This window comes from Alexandromys fortis, unplaced genomic scaffold (assembly GCF_014885135.2).
Source record: "Alexandromys fortis isolate MF-2015 unplaced genomic scaffold, M_Fortis_MF-2015_v1.1 scaffold_414, whole genome shotgun sequence".
Classification (NCBI taxonomy): Eukaryota; Metazoa; Chordata; class Mammalia; order Rodentia; family Cricetidae; genus Alexandromys; species Alexandromys fortis.
In genome coordinates, this window is record NW_026068287.1 from 127,857 (window position 1) to 149,557 (window position 21,701).

Genomic DNA, 21,701 nt, shown 5'->3' on the forward strand with positions numbered 1-21,701 from the left:
ATGGACCAACTCTTTTCAGGAATGTGTCAGGAGATCCTAGTCATCATGAGTACAACGGAACACACCTAGCCTGGGGTCCCAGGCATCCCTCCTGTCTTGTCAGTCCCGAACAGAGGTGAGGACACTGAACGGCAAGGCTCCGTTCCTATGTGTGCATGTCTCTGCATGTGTTTATACCAAACATTGCAAACCAGTGATTGTCAGAGCCCCACCATGTCCAAGTGGCCAAATGCCAAGCCTAACACCAGATAATCAGCACAGGTCACCAAGGAGGGTTTCATCCCAACCTCAAAATCTGTTGGAAAAAACCACAGTTGGGTCCTAGGTGTGGGACCTATGCAAGTCCACCCACCCCCGCCACACTCTAAAGGGCTCTGGGCTGGTATAGTGCTCTCCCTGTCAAATTCATAACCATATTCTTGCCAACAGACATGAGGTTCACTTTCCACTAGGCCTTGCAATTTATACAGACACTCTAAGTCATGATTTCAGTGTAGCTCATATGGGTGCTTCCTTTTGAGAAGCAATGTGGAGACAGGGACCCTGGAACTACTGGATCCCTTGTGGCTAAGTGGGGTTCTGTCCAGCTAGGCTGTGGACATTCTTGAGACAGTCCAGGAATCTCTGGACACTGTCCCTGCTTGCTACTTAACCCTTCCCAGGAGATCAATCTGTCTCTTCCCTTGCGGCCTTGTACCTGGACAACCTGCTTCCCTACAGCCATCCTTGGCAGGTATCCTGTAGCCCTGGAGATACCAGCATCAAGGCCTGGCCTTGGCCTCACCAGGAGACACCACCGTCCAGGAAAAGCATCGGAGTCCCTAGTCACATGAAAACTGGGCTGGGTGGGTGCTCAGAATGTGTTGCTATTGTCTTATCTTTCTTTGTCAACAGTACCCAGCCCTCTTAATGCCTACAGAAGAATACCATGGCTGTGGGCTGGTCTCAATTGTCCTAAGACCCTGTTCCATCTAGGAAGACTTGACTCACTCTCAGAGCGATGAGTGAAAGCTTACAGACCCTTGTCCCCACAAATCGGGATCTGGGGACAAGTAGGCTTTGTGGTGACTGCTTGTGCATTCTGTCACTGGAGACGGGGCAGTGGTCCCAACCTCTGGCCCTCCGTGCTGCCTTTTCTTTGTGTTCTTAGCATCTAGCCAGTGCTCCAGAGAACCCTTGGCATGATTTCATCTAGACTCCTCTCTGAACTCAAGTTCTCCCCACTCAGCTTGAACCTCCGTACCACATGCCAACCCACACACACCCAAGGTCCTTTGTCACAGTGGAGCCCCCTCACTCTGGGTGGCCTGTACAAGTGTCCTAGTCAGGAGCTCAGCCATCCACAGGCCTGCTACAACTCACACATGGGTAAAGCAAGGCATCCACACTAATTCTGCAACTTCGATGTAACACTGATACCCAAATCACAAATACACAAGTAAAACACAAAGGGCAAAATAGCCTCCCTCACACATGACCTCTGACCCACAGGGAGAAAGGCCAGGGTGCTATGTAAGAGGAACTCTGAGTGACACAGGGTAGCTGGGTATGGAAGATGGCTTCATGTCCTCAATGCCGCCAGGAACACAGGGAGCAAAGAGAAGAACATAGATTGACTCCATAGCAACAAGGGAGAGACACAAACAATAAACAGGTGTGCTTCCCCACCATCGGGGCCACCCTTCGCCTCCCTGAACATCCCTAACCAGCTTCTCAGCCCTTCCTTAGAGCATCATGTCCCTTTGATGATATTACTGGATATAGGAGAAGCTGGTGCCACCTCTGGTGGCATCTCTGGTCAAGATGGTGGAGCAGGTGCTGGGGCTAACTAGGATGTTAGTGCTTGCCACACCTTTGGTGCTGCCTCTGATACCAGTTCTCCATATGGCTCTCCCATTGGCATGGTTGCTATTTAGGGTGCACTGATGATACCTGGCCCAGAATACAAAAGGGATCCTGGCCCAAGCATCACTAAAATCTCTGTCTTCATCGCAGGTCAGCAGCTTTGCCTGGATATTGTTCCAGTTCTATGGTCCAATCCAAGCTTCATCCCCAATATTTATCTGGGTCCTCATCTGGACCCTGGCATGTTGCTTAGTCATATCCATATTTATCTTCTGGAAAGCATCATCCACTGCTTCCAAGAAACGAGCCTTCCACTCCCAAGGATCCTGGTTCTGGTACGGATGTGGGAAGCAGAAATTTAAAGACAGAACATCCCACATTCAGGGAGCACCTGCTGTCTGCCACACCCTCCTGTGTTAGGCATAATGAATCAAGCCCCTACTGTTCTATGCCAGGACTGGGAATCCCCCTGCTCCCAGAACACATCGGATGACATCTATGAATTTCTGGCTAAATTCTTCATGGTCCTCTAAGAGCTTCCTTTGTGATAGGGTCACTGTATGAGCTTTCAGTCAAGGACCACAAGGCACAGAAGATCTCCTGTACCTGTGCACTGAGCCTCAGGCCCCCATCTTGCTGGTCTCATGGCAGACTCAAAGACCACCGAGGATCTCATACTGCAATAAGGTGATGTTGGGGAATCTGATGGTATTCCAGGTTTATTGGCACAAGAAGAAAACATCCCTTTCTTCTAGGCAAGTAGACCTCTTCTACCTTGGTGATATTCCTGAGTTAGCAGAAGGGGGTCTACACTGCCTCTCCCTCTCCCAACACCTCAGCATCCAAGAGTAAGAGCTTCGCCACCTCACGCCAGTGGGCTAACTCAGAATTTGGATAGGATATTTGCTCACAGCAAAGCCACAATTTTTGCTTCTTACCACAGTGGCTCCAGATTTCTGTCGAAAGCGTAAACAGAAGAGTCATTCTTTAAGCCCTTTGCTCCAAGAACACCCAGGGGCAAGGGTCCCTGGCTAAGCCATACAGACAATGACTAGAAAGGAAGAATCTGGAGCTCTTAAATCCCTGTACTTCTCTGTGTGGACACAAGCACCCATGACTGTGTGACTTTGTGCACTATGGCACGTACACACACTTGCCTGTGTTTGCACTTGCGCATTCTCTAAGTACCAAAGAAAGCGTGTGCCCTGCCTTTTTTCCACTATGGAACATGCTCAGAGCCTTCGGATCTCAGAGCCCAAGTCTCCTCACATGTACGATAGGGGAATTGTGCATGTGAGTGCAGGGCAAGTGCTTAGTGATCTGGTGGTCTACCACACTCGGCTCCTGCAGAGTGTTCTCAGCCAATCGGGGTTCCCTTCCCCCCCCGTAAGAATGCCCCTGAATTTCTTCTTCCCACATGCCAGCTGTGGTGGTCTGAATGAAAATGACTCCCATAGACTCATAGGGAGTGGCATTATTAGATGGTATGGTATGGTTTCATTGGAGTAGACATCCTTGTTGGAGGATGTCGCTAGGGGTGGACTTGGAGGTTTCAGAAGCTCAGGTGAGACGCAGTGGCTCACACTCTCTTCCTGCTGCCTGTGGATCCAGATGTAGAACTCTCAGCTACCTCTCCAGCACCATGTCTGCCTGCGTGCTGCCATGTTTCCCGCCATTATGATAATGGACTAATCCTCTGAACTAGGACCCAGCCCCAATAAAATGTTTTCCTTTAAAAAAAATGTTTTCCTTTATGAGAGTTGCCGTGGTTGTGGTGTCTCTTCACAACGATAGAGACCCTAACTGAGACACCAGCATGTATTGGGTCACCATGCATGTCCACACCAGAGGCCAGAGTTCCTACACTTTGCACTTTGACCTAGGGAGTGGTCTTCCCCATCTGACCAGAACCAAGGATCCCACATGAGTGCAACAAACTCATGCAATCCTTACTTCTGCTTTACAAAGCCATCACAATGACTTTTTTCAGATTACAAAGAAATGGGCACTTGTTCTGAGGGCAAGCGAAGAGCATGCCTGCTGGGAGCGGCGGTGAGAGATGTGTGTAGAGCACTTCCTGCAGGAGAGCACCTCAACAGAAGACCACACCCTCACAGCAGACGCCACGTGAACACCAGCCCAGACACGTGACAGATGGCCACTGCCCCCAACTCGCACTGTCTGAGATCTCATCTGGGCACAATGGTCTATGAAGAAGCTACCCTTCTGTTGTGGTGAGACCCCTCTGCTGTCTTTCTAGCTCAGGGAACCAGAGTCCTATTTCAGACTATTCCAGTCCTGGAGCCTATTCCTTTGAGAGCACTGAGGCACAGGAACTGTCCTATTTTGGGGAGTAACTCCTCAAGGACAGCAGCAAAGAAAGTTGGGGAACAATGGTTTGACAAACGTGGATGACAGCACAGGATGTGCAGAACCCCATCAATGGGCTGAGGACTCACTTTTGCCACCTCAGTTGCCATTCATGAAATGATGCCCAAAATCACCAAGAGGAAACTTGGTTCTAACCAGAGTGCCTTGGTTCTAACGAGGAGGAGGAGGAGGAGGAGGAGGAGGAGGAGGAGGAGGAGGAGGAGGAGGAGGAGTGACGCTGTCTGGACGCAGCTTCCCCCACACTGTAGCCAGCTCTCCAAGAGCCTCTTTCCACAGAAGGAGAATTCTTCCCCGCCACATAAAGGGTCCTCTTTCCCATCCAAGAAAATTCATATTTCTACAACCTGAGATTGAATTGCCTCATCCCTAAGAGGGCCGAGCTGATCCACTCTTCCCTGGGTTATGCATAGTGTGGGTAAGGCAGGGAACAGGAACATCTCTGTATAGAGATGAATACTTTGTATTGGTAGGGATCTTGGTCTATCAATACAAATTTAAGGTCAATTTTGTTATATATATACATATATATATATTTCTGCTCTTGATTAAAGTATTGTGTTTGTGTGGCTCATTTCGAAATGTAATGTATAATTAAGAAATACAGGTTAATAGTCATCTATAACAGTCAAGCTTGTAGTCATGTTAATTAGGTATTCTAGATGTACAGAGATATATTTCAGATGGATAGGTATTCTTGACTAACAGAAAATGACATTTAAAATGTTCTAAGAACTTAGGACTTTTCACGACAATGAGATTCATCTGCTCCTGGCAGCACCAATCTGTAGTGTCTGTGCTACTACGTGTACTACAGTCCTGTAGCGCCTCTACTATGTGTACTACGTTATTAAGCCTGTAGCATACCACCTGCTCTACAAGAGAGTTCGAGAGTCGAGCAAGGGCCTGAAGATTCACACACACACACACACACACACACACACACACACAGGGAATGAGAGAGAGACACACACGGTCATCCTTGAATTCCCCAAGAATGCCCCCTTTATTGTGTTCAGGAGAAGCTTATATAGTGCTCTGGCCACGCCCCAGCTCTAGGGATCTTTCAGCTGCAGGTCCTCCAGAAATCACTCCACTGCCATCAGGGTCTCGTGCTCAGAGCAGCTGCAGGCTGCTCAGAGCAGAGGAAAACAAGTTGTTTACAGGAAATTCAGGATCTGGTGGTCCGCAGTCCCCAACACCAATCTACTTCAAGAGGATGATGGATATTGAAGAGGCTCCTTATGGAGTTGATTAGCCATTTGGGCAAGAAACTGCTCTGGCCTGGAATACTTGATGTTATGCTGTATAAATATGGACAGGCAGGACCCACAGAAAAAGGGCTGCTGAACTTGCCTAAAGGTGAAACAGTCTTTCAGGGTTCCTGCTTCATGAAAGAGTCTTCCAGACATTCTGCAGGACTCAGAAGAAAGTGGCTGACACCCTGCCAATATAGGCAGAACTATCTTTGAAATTTCCTGCTTCATTGAAAAGTCTTCCAAATACTATGGGTTCTGTAGGCTGAAGGTGGATGCCCCAATGTTACAGGGCTGGGAGCAGAAACTTTGCAGAAGGCCATAAGGTGTACAAATATAGATGCAGGGTTTGTTGGTCCTGTCTGTCTCAAGATCTACATGCGAGCATCTCCACGGGAGGACTGACCTGTCAATTCTGAACCAAAGAACAAGCTGCTTTTCCTCCAAGCTATGTGTGTAGGTGTGCACCTGCATGGGTGCATGCCTGCAAAACCCAAAATGCAGACAGGCCTGGCCCCAGCATGCTTCCTTTCCACCTGCAGTTGTTGCGTGCTGTTCAGAGAGAGAGAGAGGGGGAGAGAGAGAGAGAGAGAGAGAGAGAGAGAGAGAGAGAGAGAGAGAGAGACTTACTGGGCCCCTTAGTCCTGCACTCCTATTTCCCTGAGAGCTTTCAGGCAGGGACAGGCCACAGCATTTTCTTTCCCTTCCTTACTTCCCCCAAAAGCAGCAGAAGAATCCCTCATGTAGACAAGAATGGATGTTCTTGTCTATTTCCTTCAGGTGGATCCCAAAGTTCTACCTGAACAGAAACCAGTGAAGTCAAGCCCTATGCTGGGAATTGATGCACCCAGTCAAGCCCTGGTCAGGACATTTCCTCAGCTCCCAGTCAGGAGTCCACGCCTGGGTGAGACTCTAAGAGAAACTGGAGCAAGCAGGGACAACGAGTAGCATCTGTCTTAGGAGACAGAGACTCTCAGAGGGCAGGGGGACACTAGGGGGGACATGTTCCCACTGCACTGCTGGTGTAGTAGAAGCTTAAGCAGTGAGGGCTAGAGGAGGCCTCTAGAGCAATCAGGCCACAGCCTGGCCGAAGGTTCTGATAGCTTGGAGTTTCTCCCCTCATTAGCTGCTTTTCCAGAGTGTAGGTGTGTCTTGCAATGTCCTCAGGCAAGTGTTAATCATATTCTCTGATGACATCCTTCAGCATGCTTGCAGGGATGGGATGACAGAATGCTCAGCAAATGCAGCTGGTCTGAGCAGGGCCTCAGAGACTCAGCGTTTTGACCATTCCGGCTGAAGGCAGCCATTCTGAGCACCATGCTGAGAGACAGAAACCACTGCAGCATGAACAGTGGGGTACATGTTTATAGAGATGTTAAAGGGATGTTTATAGAGGCACAGAATGTCTACCTGCCTGCCTGATAGGTACCTCTTTGTAGTCCTTAATCACCAGGTATTTCACCAGCTTACTTGCCTGGAGTAGGAGGAGTTACACCAGAGGAAATCAAGGCATGGGTAGCCACAGAGTGCTAGCCCATGGGGAAGGAGCAAAAAAGACAGGAGGGATGGGCTTCTTACTCTTTGGCAGAGGGATGGGCTTCTTACTCTTTGGCAGAGGGATGGGCTTCTTACTCTTTGGCAGAGGGATGGGCTTCTTACTCTTTGGCAGAGGGATGGGCTTCTTACTCTTTGGCAGAGGGATGGGCTTCTTACTCTTTGGCAGAGGGATGGGCTTCTTACTCTTTGGCAGAAGGGTCATGGTGCTCAAGGGCTGGCCCAACACTTGCCTTGATGTATCTGTGAACTTGGGGCGGCTGGAGACCTAGGTGCTAACTGAGCCCAAGGTGCTGGTGGGGGCACGTGCACAGTCACACTCAACACACAGTGGATCAGTGCTCAGACAACAGGGGCAGAGAACAGCTCTGAAAACCCGATCTTGAGGAGCCACTCTGGCCAAAGTCAGGAGGAAATACATGGAGCTGGTGGAGCGAAGGGGGAAGGGAAAACTCAGCTGACTGGGTCTGAGCTGAGGCTGGGACTGAAACACTAATGGGGGCTTGGATTAAGAGGCCTGGAGAGGGAGCTTAAGTCCAAGATCAGGGTAAGCTACAAGCAGTCTGTTTGCCTGGAGTAATCTAAAGGAAGTGGGGGCTAGGAACTCAAACGTGGTTGGCTACAGGGGCTGGAGACTTGGACTCTGGCAACAGTAGGCTCAGATATTATGCCTGGATCTGAACGTCGCGTGGGAGAGCAGGCAGGGGCTTTCATCCAGACTGTGTAGTTAATGGGACTCTAGATAACAGGGTGCTGGCCTTTTTTCAATCCAGAGGGCGATGGGAGTGGGCAGTGTGTCTGGTTGTCCCTTTGTTCCTCCCACGGAGTGACAGGTCCCCCATATAACAGTATCTGTCCCAAATGAGCAGGATTCACCTTCCAGGAGATTTAAGTTTATGTTTCACATCCATGACTCAGACAGAGAAACTCAGTCTCACCCCAGGATGCTATATGTAATTATGCTCGCTGTGGGACCCACACCTTAGGGGCCCACTCTGCATGACCATTGGACCACGTCCCTAGGACCGACACTGTCATGCTGTCCACTGGGCCTTCCTGGTGCCTGCTGGTCTTGCCGTGAACTACGAGTACTTGAGTATCTGCTAGGGTAAGCCGTGGGGAAGAGGGAATATTGTCCCTGCTACACTGCACTGGAGGATTTTGGGGTAAACATGGCTATGAAAAAGAAGTGATTTGGACTTTAATACCCCAAAAGAAAATGGCAGGCTGCTCTGTTGGTGTTCCGGAGTGCTTCAAGAAAGCAGGCCTAGAAAGCCATGGAGAGCAAGCCAGTAAGCAGCCTTCCTCCATGCCTTCTGCTTCAGCTCCTGCCTCCAGCTGCCTTCCATGAGTGCCTCAAAGACGCACTACAAACTCAGATGAAATAAGCCATCCGTTTTCAAGTTGCTCATGCTCACGATGATCAGGACAGGAATAGAAACCCTGACTAAGACGGTGAGTCCCATAGGAAGGGCAGACAGGTCACGTGGAGGCCTCCATTCCTCCCTCTCATCATCAGCAGGGGACAGAGGGCCCCCACACGCCTGCTGTTCTGACCCATCACCACCACTCCCACAATGGCACCGGGTTCTGGTCAGATGTCTGGGGGTGACAGGTCTCAGGCAGCAATACCTAAGATGCTTGAGTGCTCCCACACGGCTTCTTCCTCCACACTGGTCTGCTCCCCCGACCCCTCTGTCACTTGCTTTTAATTTTTTATCCATTGGACATGCCAAAGAGAGCTCCCCTTCAAACCGCTCCTCCAGGTCTATCCCATGTTCAAATAGTAGGAAAAAATGTGGGTTCACGGCTGTCCAGTGCTCGCTGGCTTTGGAGGACTTTGGTTTGTCCGTTCATATGCAATTTATTGTGGGGCCTATGTTTCATGTATCTGCACTGCAGAGAGAGGGGAACGATCCATTCCCTCCATCCTGTAGATGAGGAAACAGAAGGCCCGAGAGGGAGGCCCCTCTGTCTGATGGCCCATAGTCAGAAGGCCCGAGAGGAAGGCCCCTCTGTCTGATGGCCCATAGTCAGGGGTAGCAGTGTGAGGACTCAAACCTAGACCCCTCTGAGGACGGGATGCCTGCCATGGACCTTGCAGCGTATTGTCGCCTGCCATGGACCTTGCAGCGTATTGTCGCCTCCATGGAGGAAGCCCTAGGTCCAGCAGGCAAAGCCTCCCACCCACGCATCACTCTGTGTTCTCACTCCAAGCTCCCCCATCTACCTAAGCACGCACTCCTAATTACATGTCCTTCTCACCAACGTTCCCGGCTCCTGCCCGCCTTCATGATTGAAAGGAGAAAATCAAAACAGAGGCGGGCATGAGCTGGCAGAGATCACTGACCCAGCTCTGCCAATGCGTTGGTGAGCTTGACCCCAGCCTCTTCTCCTGCCTGCCTGCGCATCTTTTCTCAGGTTGCCATGGAGACAGGTTCAAATGGCTTATCTGTTTACTGTTACATTGCCGGTGTTTGTGTTGCAGACATTCAATTCTCGTGAACTATGGGTTGAATTTTCATTTTGCTGGCGACAAACAACACAGGAGACTTTCAATCTAGGTCCAGCCTGGGTCACTTTGCAAAGATCCTCTGAAACAGACAGGGAAGCCAAGGGGAAGGGACAGGAGATGCCTCTATCCCTGCTACCCCTGTCATATCACAGCTCGCCATGACTGTTAGCAGGACACATTGCCCTGTCTTGGCTAGGCTTAGTCCTTGCTTCCTCTGCACATATAGCTGGAAGCAGCAAGTTTCAGGGGACCCCTGACATCACTGGTTCTAATTCAATTCCCCATGACTTCTCATGGTAGCCTGACCCACTTGAGTCCTGTGGTCCAGGTAGTGTCAGAGGGGCACACCACAAAGATGCACCCAATGTGGAGGGCTCTCTCTCTCTCTCTCTCTCTCTAGCTCTCTCTCTAGCTCTCTCTGTCTCTGTCTCTGTCTCTGTGTCTCTCTCTCTAGCTCTCGCTCTCTCTGTCTGTCTCTCTCTCTAGCTCTCTCTGTCTCTGTCTCTCTCTCTAGCTCTCGCTCTCTCTGTCTGTCTCTCTCTCTAGCTCTCTCTGTCTCTGTGTCTCTCTCTCTAGCTCTCACTCTCTCTGTCTGTCTCTCTCTCTAGCTCTCTCTGTCTCTGTCTCTGTTTCTCTCACTCTAGCTCTCTCTGTCTGTCTCTCTCTCTAGCTCTGTCTCTGTGTCTCTCTCTCTAGCTCTCTCTGTCTCTCTCTCTCTAGCTCTCTCTCTCGCTCTCTCTCTCTGTATGTGTCCCTCCCTCCCTCCTTTCCATTATCCCTCTTCCTGCCTCTCCTCTCTCCCTCCTCCCTTACTTCCCTCTCTGCTTCCCTCCTGTTCTCCCTCCCTCCACCCCTCCTAGCTGTTGTTAGTCTCAAAGATCGATAGAATTCTAGAAATTACTAATTCTTTTAACGGGAACACTTTGCTAAAATCTCCATTCCCAGAGGGCTTTATTTCAAGGACCAGCTCTGCTTTTCCCCCACAGCCCAGCAAATGCATCACACACTTAGCTTCAGTTCCCATGGCAACTGGGGCTCATGATGTAGGGACTAAATATGAGACAAAAGGAAGCGGAGAAGTGCCTGTGTTCTCTGCTCCTCTGCGGTACACAACAAGCCTCTATTACAGGAGAAAATGGAAGCTTGCGCAATTCCACCCTGCCCTCCCATCGCTGCTTGGTGGTGGTGGGGGCAGACAAGAAGGTACAGAGCTCTGAGGTGAATTTCTCCATCCGCACACTGCGGCAGAACGTTTTGCAGACCTCATTCCTGACTCCCCCTTACCAACAGTGGCTTCTACCCCCAAACTATGGCCGTCACCCCTAGCCTTCTTGCCTGTCTCAAACTGCTTCCCCCCTCCACATCCTCTAGCTTCTGCCATGTTGTTCGAGCTTCCAGTCAGTTTTAGGACGAAAACCTACATCCCAGCCTAGTTTCAGCATTTCCCCCCAGAGGTGGTCGTCAGTCCTCACCATGGTGTCATGAAGGACATGAGGGTTGTCTCTCCTCTCCTGCCTGAGAGACCTAATGTCCAGATGAGGGGATCAATCTGTAAGGCTTTCATTTCCTGCCGACTCCTAGTTCCTGGGCTTTACAGAGACAGACACGAGGGGGGTGGCTGCTATTTCCCACTGTAGAAAACGCACCAACTGTTTCAGCGTGCTCCTCACCCCCTACCCTCTTGTCCTAAGGGGACAACTTTGACCTTGGTCTTCTCGCACCCTTTCAGAGCCTGGTCAGCATGAGAGGCCTGACAGCTTGAATTTGTCACGAGACATGGCACCAAAGCTGAGCCGAGTCCCTGGTTTCGCTTCCCTTTGCTCCCATGATTCCAGTGTGTGGACGTCCGTTTGTCCAGCCACACTGTGCTTGTCTGGCTCTCAACTGCCCACCGGGCACATCCCTCGGCCTGGACTTTTGCTCCCAAAGACCAAGAAACTCATTCTAGTTGAGCCACCTACATCCCTGGCGATGCCCTTCACACAAGGGGGCCACGCCAAGGCTTGGTCACCATTTCGACCTTCGGGTTCTTTGTGAGGTTTCCAATCGGTACTCACAATGGGTGTTTGCACCATCTTATGTTCTCCCAAGATACCATGTGCCACCAACGCCTCCATGTTTCAGAGCCACTGAGCGACTCCAGGGCTGTGGCTCCTTTGGAGAAGATCCCAGGGAGGAAGGGCAATCCAGGAGGGCGAAGCTTACCTTGTCTGTGCTGCTTCATAACACCGCCCCCAAATACAAGACAACCCTCCCAGGAGTTCAAGCTCTATGTGGGAAACAGACCTCAGCAAGCAGTGGGAAGTGACCAGGTGATTAAACCAAATGGCAAGAAAGCGATGGCTGTGTGTGTGTGTGTTCCCGGAGGCCAAGACCAAGCAGCCATCCTCTGCTCACTACAGGAATGCTAGCCCTCAGGAGAGTCCATTTTCAGTCAGTCCAGGACCACAGCTTCCCTGCTGCGTCTAGAGAATCGCCCTTTCTCCCTCTGCTGAGGAGAAAGACCCCCTACAACACTGGACCGCACTGCGGAACCTCCTTGTCTTTCCACCCTCAACAGGCCATCCACCTTGCCTTCCTCTAGATCCAAGCTTATGCACTCAGGGGGCAGAAACACGTCCTTCCGGGACCGGGGATTATCCCCCAGTGAATGCATGTCTTACCTCACCCTGCCACGTGGGTTTACCCCATGTTAATCATTCCAGATCTCGTAGATTTGAACCTCAGTCCTCAGCTCCATGCATCTCTGGCTCGACTAAGCCTTCATCCTCAGTGTGACCACATGCAGAAATGGGGTTGCCAGTATTTCTTTTTAAGTAGGGTTTCAGCAGGCCAGCCTTCCTAGTGTCCCTGATCTCTCTTTCTCTCTCTCCCAAAGCTTAAGCCCTGCAAGCGACCTCCACTACTCTGGCACCTCTCAATCCCTCTCACCAGTGTTTGGTTTTTTCCCCATTAGCCTGCAGTTGTTTCCCTCTCGATTTTAGGTTAGCTGCTTCTCTGTCATGTTCTTTGCTGCCCTTTTTGCCAAGTTTTTCTGCTAAGTTGATCAGTCGTCAGCCTTCCTCCTCCCCATTTGCCCCCCAAGTGTCCTGCATCCCTTTCTGGGCTCCAGACATCTTTACTTCATGATCCTGGCTGCTTGCATAAGAACACTCCAGACACTGTCGGTCTGACCATTCATTCTGTGCTCTCGTTAGCACAGACTGTGACGACCACAGCAGCTCCCGGGGCCCGAGCACATCTTCCTGTGCTGCTTCTCCACGCTTCCCATGTTCTTGTGCGCGCAAGAGTGGCCTTTTATCCCCACCTCTCCCTTTCTCATGTTTTCTCCTCTAGGAGATTCATTTTCCCACTGTGAATGTAAACACAGTGTACATCTGTCAGCTCCTCCATCAACCACCGTGTTTAGTTACAAACAACACAAACTCGGGCTTGCTGAACCACAACAGCACCTCGTGCCTGGGCATACGTATACCTTCTTTAGAAAACCACCTGGGTATCATTCTTAATGATTTATTGATCTTTATTTCTGTGTATGAATGCTTGCCCCTGTGTTTATATGTGAACTCATAAGTGCCTGTAGCATCAGAGGCCAGAAGAGGAGGTCAGATACCCTGGAGCTGGAGTTACAGATGACTGTGAACTGTCTTGCGATGCTGGGAATAAAACCTATGCAAGAGATAAAGGACCCTCAACCTCTGAGTCACGTCTACAGATGATATTCTCCCATGTTTTAAAACGTAGTTCTCACCATTGTGTTTTACTGATATTGTACCTCCTGGGGTCACGTTGAGGGCCGTGCCCAGAGTTTGTTTGTTGGATATTTGAACAGGTGATTTCCTTATTGATCCTTTGGCAATGTCCCATCTTCCACCCAATTCCACTCATTTCCCAGTCCCCCCATATCTGCCCTTCACCCTGTTAGCATCCCCCACCAAAAAGAAAATTTGAATAAATGAAAACCAAACCGAACAATTCCACGAGAGTGAGCCCACCCGACACTGTCCTAGAATTCAGGGGCTGGATATCCCAGGGCCCTAGGATTGACCCAAACACCACTGGACAAATTCCCCCCCCCGCCCCCAGCGAAACATGTCAGTGTAATGATGCTTTTTATTTTTGTGTATGAATGCTTGCCCCTGTGTATATACGGGAACTAATGATATTCTGCTCTACTCCTAGATTGGTGCTGGATCAAAAGTCCTACGAGGGGCTTCATCCAGCAACTTCTGGAGACAGATGCAGAGATCCACTGTCAAACCTTAGGCTGATCCCAGGGAATCCAACTGAAGAGAGAACGGAAGGACTGGAGGAGTCACATGACTCAAGGACCACACAACACACGGAAACAGCGAACCTGGCTCATAGGAACTCACAGACACTGAACCGACAACCAGGCAGCCTGCATGGGACTGACCTGGGCCCTCTGCATGTGTGACAGTTGTGTAGCTTGGTTCTCTTGTGGCTCTTCTAACAGTAGAAGCAGGGGCTGTCTCTGAATCTTGCTCCCTTTGGGACCCTACTCCTCATACTGGGTCACCTTGCCCAGCCTTAATACATAAGGAGGTGCTTAATCTTATTGCAACTTAATATGCCATGGTTTGTTGAAAGGAGAAGAGGTGAATGGGGAGGAGGTAGAGGGGAGGTGGTGCGATCGGGGAGGGCCTTAGAGGAGAGGAGGGAGGGGAAACTGAGGTTGGAACAAAGAAATAAGTAACTAAAAAAAAAAGAGAGACTTTGTCTCTGTACTTCCTGCCTCTCCAACACCTCTACAATTGTCTTAGTAACATTGGGAGCCAAGGTGTGTCACATAGGCAGAACATATCCCCTTTTGTCCTATCAGCTTTATGTGCAATGTTCATTGCGATGGTCTGGTTCAAGGCCTCTGGTTTCTGGTCTATCATCATCACTAGACCCTCTCTGAAACGCCTCTCAGTAATCCGGAGGGCACCGCGAGTCATGGAGATGACTCTACTTCCACAGGACCAGTTCCTTCATGTGGTCTAGCAGGTCATAGCTTGGGCAGATGTAGGGTGGGCCAACCTAAGGCCCTGAATGGGCCCCAGTTGTAGTTGAGCTTGTCAGACCTGGGCGCTAGGGCTGCCCCACTCAGGTGTGGGACAGAGCCAGCTCTCCTATGCCCATGCCATCAGGGCCAGGAAGTGTTGGGCTACCTCTCCCAAGTGCAGGGGCAGCTCACCAGTTCCCAGGTCATTGGGGCCAGCTGTCTTGCTGCAGTGTCCAGCAAGGGGCAGAGTCAGCTTTCCCAGGGGCTAGAGAATGGCAGGGCCGGCTTAGCCTCGCCTTTGGATTTCATGGTGCATGGTTCTCATGGCCCCCTGTGGTAACACAGGCCACAGATAGCAACACAGACACCAGCTGCAGCAGGACCATGGACTCACATAGCCCTCAGCTGCAGCCCTGACACAGATGTCACCATGACACTTGGTAGCTGGGCAGCCCACTCAGATCTGTATGGCCTACCTGCAGCATGGTCTGCAGACAGCATCATGCCCTCAGGTGGTGGCCTGTACCCCAGGCACCTGCGTGGACTTCAGTCACAACTGGAGCCACCCAGGACGTCAACACACACCCTGGTTTTTGCAGGCCCACAGACCCAGACCTGTCCCCCAGGTGCAGCTGAGACCCAGATGTCATCATGTCCTTCTTTAGCAAGCTTAGGTCACGCAGACGCGCATGGAATCAGAGGCAGCAGGGCCCTCAGGCACCAACATGACTGGAGATGGCAACCCAGACCTGTATCCGTGCTACCTTTGGGGACAACATGAGCCATGGGCATTCACACAGACCTTGGCTACAGCACGATCGTGGACCTAGACATTGCCGTCTCCAGCAGCTCGTTCCCAGGTCATCTTAACCTGCTGCAGCGTGGCTCTTGGACACCCACATGATCTCAGGAGGGGAGACAGACCTGTTCATGCATTTTAAATTGCTGTGCACACACTGAAAACAGCAAGGAGTCTGATGCACTCTATGCTCAAATATCAAGTGTGCCTTAACCATTTCGAAGCCGCATACACTGACTTCTCTCCTCATCCACGTTCTCTCCCCTCCTCCTGGTCCCTTTATTCTGCCCTATCAATCTCCTCTTTTTTATATGCTGGTCATATATTATGCATGAGAAATGTGTTTGCTTTAGTGACTCATTTTTACGTTGTTTGGTTCTTTTGTAGTTGGTAGGATTATCTGCGTATTCATTAATTTTTCGCCTGCTGGATATGTAGCAAATATTTTTCACCCATTCAGAATGCTGTGTCTTCACTCCGGCAGTATGCTTGCTTTTGCTGTGGAGAAAGCTGTTAATTAATCTAACGCCACCCGCCAAATATGTAGAACATTTCCTGAGCTATTGAACCTTTTAAGAAAGTTCTTGGCTGTATCGTCTCTTGAGGAATTTTCCCTAAATCTTTCTCTGATAAGATGAGGAGGACATCTGGGCCCAGATACCTAGTTACACAGCAAGCCATAGACAAAGAATTAGAGAAAGGTCCACAGAAAAAGAGAAAGATAAAAGCCCCGAGGGAAAAGATAGTCGGGATAGTTTAAGCTAAGGAAAGCTGGGAAGAACAAGCTAAGCTAAGGCTGGGCATTCAGAACTAAGGATAAGCTACTGTGTCTGATCTATTTGGGAGCTGAGTGGTGCACCCACCAAAAAGCCAAAAGAGCAAAAGATCGCACAATAACTAGGTAACTAAAAGATATAATTAATTCATTATTTTTATCAGAGGCGCCTTCTATGAATGGAAAATGCTACTGCAGAAAACCCCAATGGAGGATATTTCCACTGGCCTAGTAACCCATCAGAACTAGACGGTAAGACCCTCTTACTGAAGAATCCACAGACATTGGATGCAGCACATAGAGAAATCAAGCTAGACCTAAGCTGAAAGATTCTACTCTGCTGGCTGGTGTTCATAGTGCTGGAAGGTACCATGTAGGCTGTGGCAAAATAGAAACAAAACAAAAACAAAAACAAGGCCTCAATGGCCTTACCTAGCTCTGATTTCTGTGTAATCCCCACAGCCTACAATTTCTGTGTGTACCCCACCAGGCAAGATGCTATCAGTCTGCAAGAGTGACACAATTGCTTTTGAAGTAACCAACTATTTCATGACCGAATTTGAGGCTATGTCTGTTGTAATGAGCTGAGGACTGTGTCCCGCCGCCCCACTGGCTTACACCTGGGCTGGCAGGCTGCTTGTCATCCCAGCCACCTGGCTAGCTTATGCTCGAAATAACCACATGGAGATCTGTATTAATTAAATTGCTGCCTGGCCCATTAGCTCTAGCCTCTTATTGACTAACTCTCACATCTTGATTCAACCCATTTCTAATAATCTGTATGTCACCATGAGGCCGTGGCTTACCGGGAAAGATTCAGCATGTCTGACCTGGCAGCTTCATGGTGGGCGGCTCTCTGCCTGCCTTCTTCCTCCCAGAATTCTGTTCTGTCTACTCCACCCATCTAAGGGCTGCCCTATCAAAAGGCCTAGGAAGTTTCTTTATTTGACCAATGAAAGCAACACATAGAAAGAAGACCATCCTACACCATATGTCAATGGGAAGAATTACATACCTTGAATCTTAGGTTCTCTCTTGCTGCCATAATATACCAAAACCAAAAGTGACTGGGAGGAAACTGTTTGTTTCATCCTACATCCAGTAAAACCAGAATAGGAACCTGGAGACAGGAGCTGATGCAAAGATCATAGAGGAATGCTTCTTATTTGCTTGCTCATCATGGCTTGCTCAGTCTGCTTTTTTATGTAACCAGAACTACCTGCCCAGGATTGGAACTGCCAGCAGTAGGCTGTGACCTCCTATATCAGTCATTAATTAAGACAACACCCCAGAAACCTGCCCTAGGCCAATCTTCTGAAGACTTTTTCTCAGTTAAGATTTACTCTTCTCAAATATGTTTAGGTTTATGTCAGGAAGACAAAAAAAATTTTCACAACCTACCCTTTGAAAACTTGTCACCAAAACACTTCACTTTTTTGACTCATCAGGTTGCATTTATATATTTATGCATTTTATATGTAACAATAACAATGAAAGAAGAAATGACCATGAATTTTTTATTTTTCTTTTTTTGTTGTTTATTTATTTATTTTTGTTTTTACATCCCAATTAAGGTTTATCTTCCTTCCCCTCTTCCCAGTTCCTTCCCCATTTCCTCTCCCTAACTCATCCATTCCTTCTCCTCTGTTTCTCTTCAGATATAGGTGGGCATCCCATGGATATCAGCCAGCCATGGTATAGCAAGTTGCAGTGAGACTTGGCACCTCCTCTTCTATTAAGGTTGGATGAGGCAATCTGGTAGGAAGAAATGGGTCCCAAAAGCAGGTTATAGAGTCCGAGACAGTCCCTACTTTCACTGTTAAGAGTCTAACATGAAGACCAAGCTACACAACTGTTAACATATATGCAGAAGGCCTAGATAAGTCCCAAGGAGCTCCTTGGTTGCTGGTTCAGTCTCTGTGAGACCCTTTGAGGCCAGGTTAATTGATTCTGTGGGTTTTCCTGCTTGACACCACTGGGTCTTAAAATTCTTCCTCCCTCTTTTCCACAGGATTTCTCGAGACCCACCTAATGTTTCACTGTGGGTCTCTGCATCTTTTTCCATCAGTTGCTGGGTGAAGAGGCCTTGAATTTGAGGGGGAGAAATGCAGAGGATGGGAAGGGTAGGTGGGGGGAAAGGGGAGCATGAAATGATATATATGTAAATATATTTATTGAAATACATTTTTATTGAAAATAGGTTATTTTCTCATGCAATATATCCTGGTTCTGGATTCCCCTCCCTCTACTCTTCCCAGCTCCTCCCCACCTCTCTTCCTATCTGGATCCATTCTCTTTCCATCTCTCATTAGAAAACAGCAAGCTTTTAAGAGTTAGCAACAAAACATAACAAAATAAAACGTACTATGATAATACAAAAACCAACACATCAAAGTTGGACAGGACAAACCAACAGAAGGGAATATCCCAAGAGAAGGCCCAAGAAGCAGAGACCCACTGGTTCATACACTCAGGAATCCCACAAGAACACTAAACTGGAAGTCACAACATAAGGACAGAAGACCTGGTGCAGACCCATGAAAACCCTGTGCATGCTGCTTCAGGCTTTGTGAGTTCATATGAGCTTTGCTCATGTTAATTTAGGGGCCCTTGTTTCCTTGGTGTCCTCCATCCCCTCTGGCTCTTCTATTCTCCATGCCTTCTCTTCAGCAGGGTTCTTTGAACTATGAGGGGAGGGATTTAATGGAGACCTCCCATCTAGAGCTGTGCAAACACACCAGTTTTAAGCCATAACCTTTCCTTTCTTATTTATCTCCGTGATTTCACATCAATATCACTATCCCAATAGAAAACATTCAAACTTTTACAAGTTCCACATTCTTTAAAAATTTCAACATTTTGTCCAAAGTCTTTTTAAAAAATATTCCATGTCTCTAAAAATACAAAGCCTAACAGTATAAAGCTAGGCGCTTAGTGTATGAAAGGTACTCATGATCCTCTTAGTTCCAGAGGCTTGACAACAGCACTTCTCTGGTCCCGCCACCCCCAACACAGCATGTCTCCGGCTCAGGCCTGCTCCACTCCTTGGTTGTTGCTGCCCTTTTATTCTTTTACTGAAACTTTCCATTGAGGTTTTGCTTGTTGGCTTGTTTCTTTTTCTTTCCTTTTCATATAATATACTTTGGTCATGCTTTTCCCTTCCTCAATTCCTCCTAGATCTTAATTTTATTGAAACGGGGTTTCTCTATGTAGCCCTGGCTGTCCTGGAACTTGTCATGTAGATCAGGTTGGCCTCGAACACACAGAAATCACTTGCCTCAGCCTCCATCCAGTATGCTGGGATTAAATGTAGGTGCCTGGCGAGTTTTATTTTAATTTGTTTTACTGAGCTACTCTTTAAAATATTTCAGTTTTACTTTTTCCTGTTTCTATCTCCTTATTGAATTCCTCTTTCATATCCTGTATTAAATTCCTGATTACATTCAATGATTTGTTTATATTCTCTTTGAGTTCATTTTGAAGTTTGTGTCCTCTGATTGTATTGATCATTCGTCATTTCAAATTCTTTCTCTTTGCCGAGTAATTGGTCATCTTGGAAGCAGTCATGTTGCTGGATATTTTTGTGTGTTTTTCTTATATTTATGTGATGGGACTTGATCAATTTTAGATTTTTTTGATTACTTATTTTCTTTAAGTTCAAAAACTTTCAGTTTCTAAATGAGACTATGTTGTAGTAGACATGAGGTTTCTTCTCCAGTGGACTAGGGGTGAGGCTCAGTAGCTAAACCTTCAGCCCATATACTCAGGGCACAAGCCCTAGACTAAGAGGAGAATGCTAAATGCAGAAATGACCAAAACTGATGGGCAAGCTAGCTATGAAAATACAATAACTCCAATAATCTTTGTGGAATATAGGAACCGTCTCCTAAAATATAAGCTGATGAAAGTTTAAAAATTAAAAAAAAGCATAATAATAGTGATTTATATTAAAGCAACAGAGAAAAATGCAAGAATGGAAAGGAAACAGAGACAGGAAGCAATATAGAAGAAGAAAATAAGTTTAAGGTTAGTCTCAACAGAGAAACACAGTTATTCGGCCTCTGTACTTGGGAGCATGAGGCAGGCAACTCCCAGATCAGGCTATATAGAAAGGCTGTATTACGAAAACAGAAAAGAAAAGGGAAGGAAAGAAAGAATAGGAAGAAGAGTATAGGACAAAGCTTTCCACAGAATTCAATTTAGATATGATACAGTGACTCTCTTGAGCCTAGGTGCAGACTTTTTATGTGGTCATTTGCCTGAGCACAGGTACAATATGTCTTTATGTGGCCACTCACATGAGCTCAGGTGTGTCTATGGCCACACACCTGATCTTGTGTGTAGACTCTCTCACACTTAGGCGTGACCAGGTACGGACTCCATGTAGTCATTTACCCGAGTATACGTACAGATGTCTATGTAGCTGATAACCTAAAACAAGGGGGTAGATCTTGCTTCTTCACCATCTTGCTTATCTTCAAAAGCCAGGCAACTCACAGAGCCTTGTGCAATCATCGTTCCTATGCCCATCTCTTTGTTTCTTGCCTTACAACCAGAGGGTGTATAGTTCATGCACCATACAGAGAGTATTATAACTGAGGATGTTCTTTCAGACTATATTAACTGGATAGGGCTCTAAGATTCAGAGGTTTCTCTGTGGCCAGAGGCATTCTGTATGCTTTCCAGAGCCCAGAGACTAGTCTCATGGTGGTTACTTTTGACTGTCCACTTAACGCCATATAGATTCACCTGGGAAGGGAATCTCAATGACAAACTGTCCAGATTAGCTTGGCCTATGGATATGGTTGTGAGGAATTTTCTTAGTTGACTTAATAGAAGTAGGAAGGTGATGGAGGAAGGTCATTGGCTAATAAAGAAACTGCCTTGACCCATTTGATAGGTCAGCCTTTAGGTGGGTGGAGTAAACAGAAAAGAATGCTGGGAGGAAGAGGAAGTGAGCTCAGACTTGATAGCTCTCCTCTCTGGGGCAGATGCAATGAAGCAAGCCGCCAGGTCAGACATGCTGAATCTTTCCCGGTAAGACTGGTGCTACACAGATTATTAGAGATGGGTTGATCAGGATATGAGAATTAGCCAGTGAGGTCTAGAGCTAATGGGCCAAGCAGTGTTTAAAAAGAATACAATTTGTGTGTTGTTATTTTGGGGCATAAGCTAGCCAGGAAGCCGGGAGCTGGGTGGCAGGAACGCAGCTGGGTGGCAGGAACGCAGCCCGCAGCTCCCTTCAACAGGAAGGTTCTTTCTGAATTTGGGAGGTGTTGTTTCATGGGCTTGGACCTTGAGTGGACTGAAACTAGAGAGACAGATGACCATACTTGTGACCATTGCTCTTTTCCTACTATAAATGTAATGAGAGCAGTTCTTTCAAGCTTTGGCTGCTGTGACTTCCTTGCTGTGATGGACCTGGAATGACTAGCCAAATAAACTTTCTCCATTAAGTTGCTTTTGTGAGTGTATTTTATCACAGTAATGGGAAAGGGATATGAGACAAGTGCCCTGGCATTTGCCTTAATTCCCAGAGTGGATTGTGTAGGCAGGGATCT

At 48.1% G+C, this 21,701-nt stretch overlaps 1 non-coding gene across 1 annotated transcript; it reads right to left on the reverse strand.

Annotated features, from left to right (window-relative positions):
• Window positions 1–2,735: 2,735 nt before the first annotated feature.
• On the reverse strand, window positions 2,736–2,859 carry LOC126494838 (small nucleolar RNA SNORA11). Its single transcript, XR_007590082.1, has one exon. It is a non-coding gene; the product is annotated as a small nucleolar RNA SNORA11 (small nucleolar RNA).
• Window positions 2,860–21,701: the final 18,842 nt, after the last annotated feature.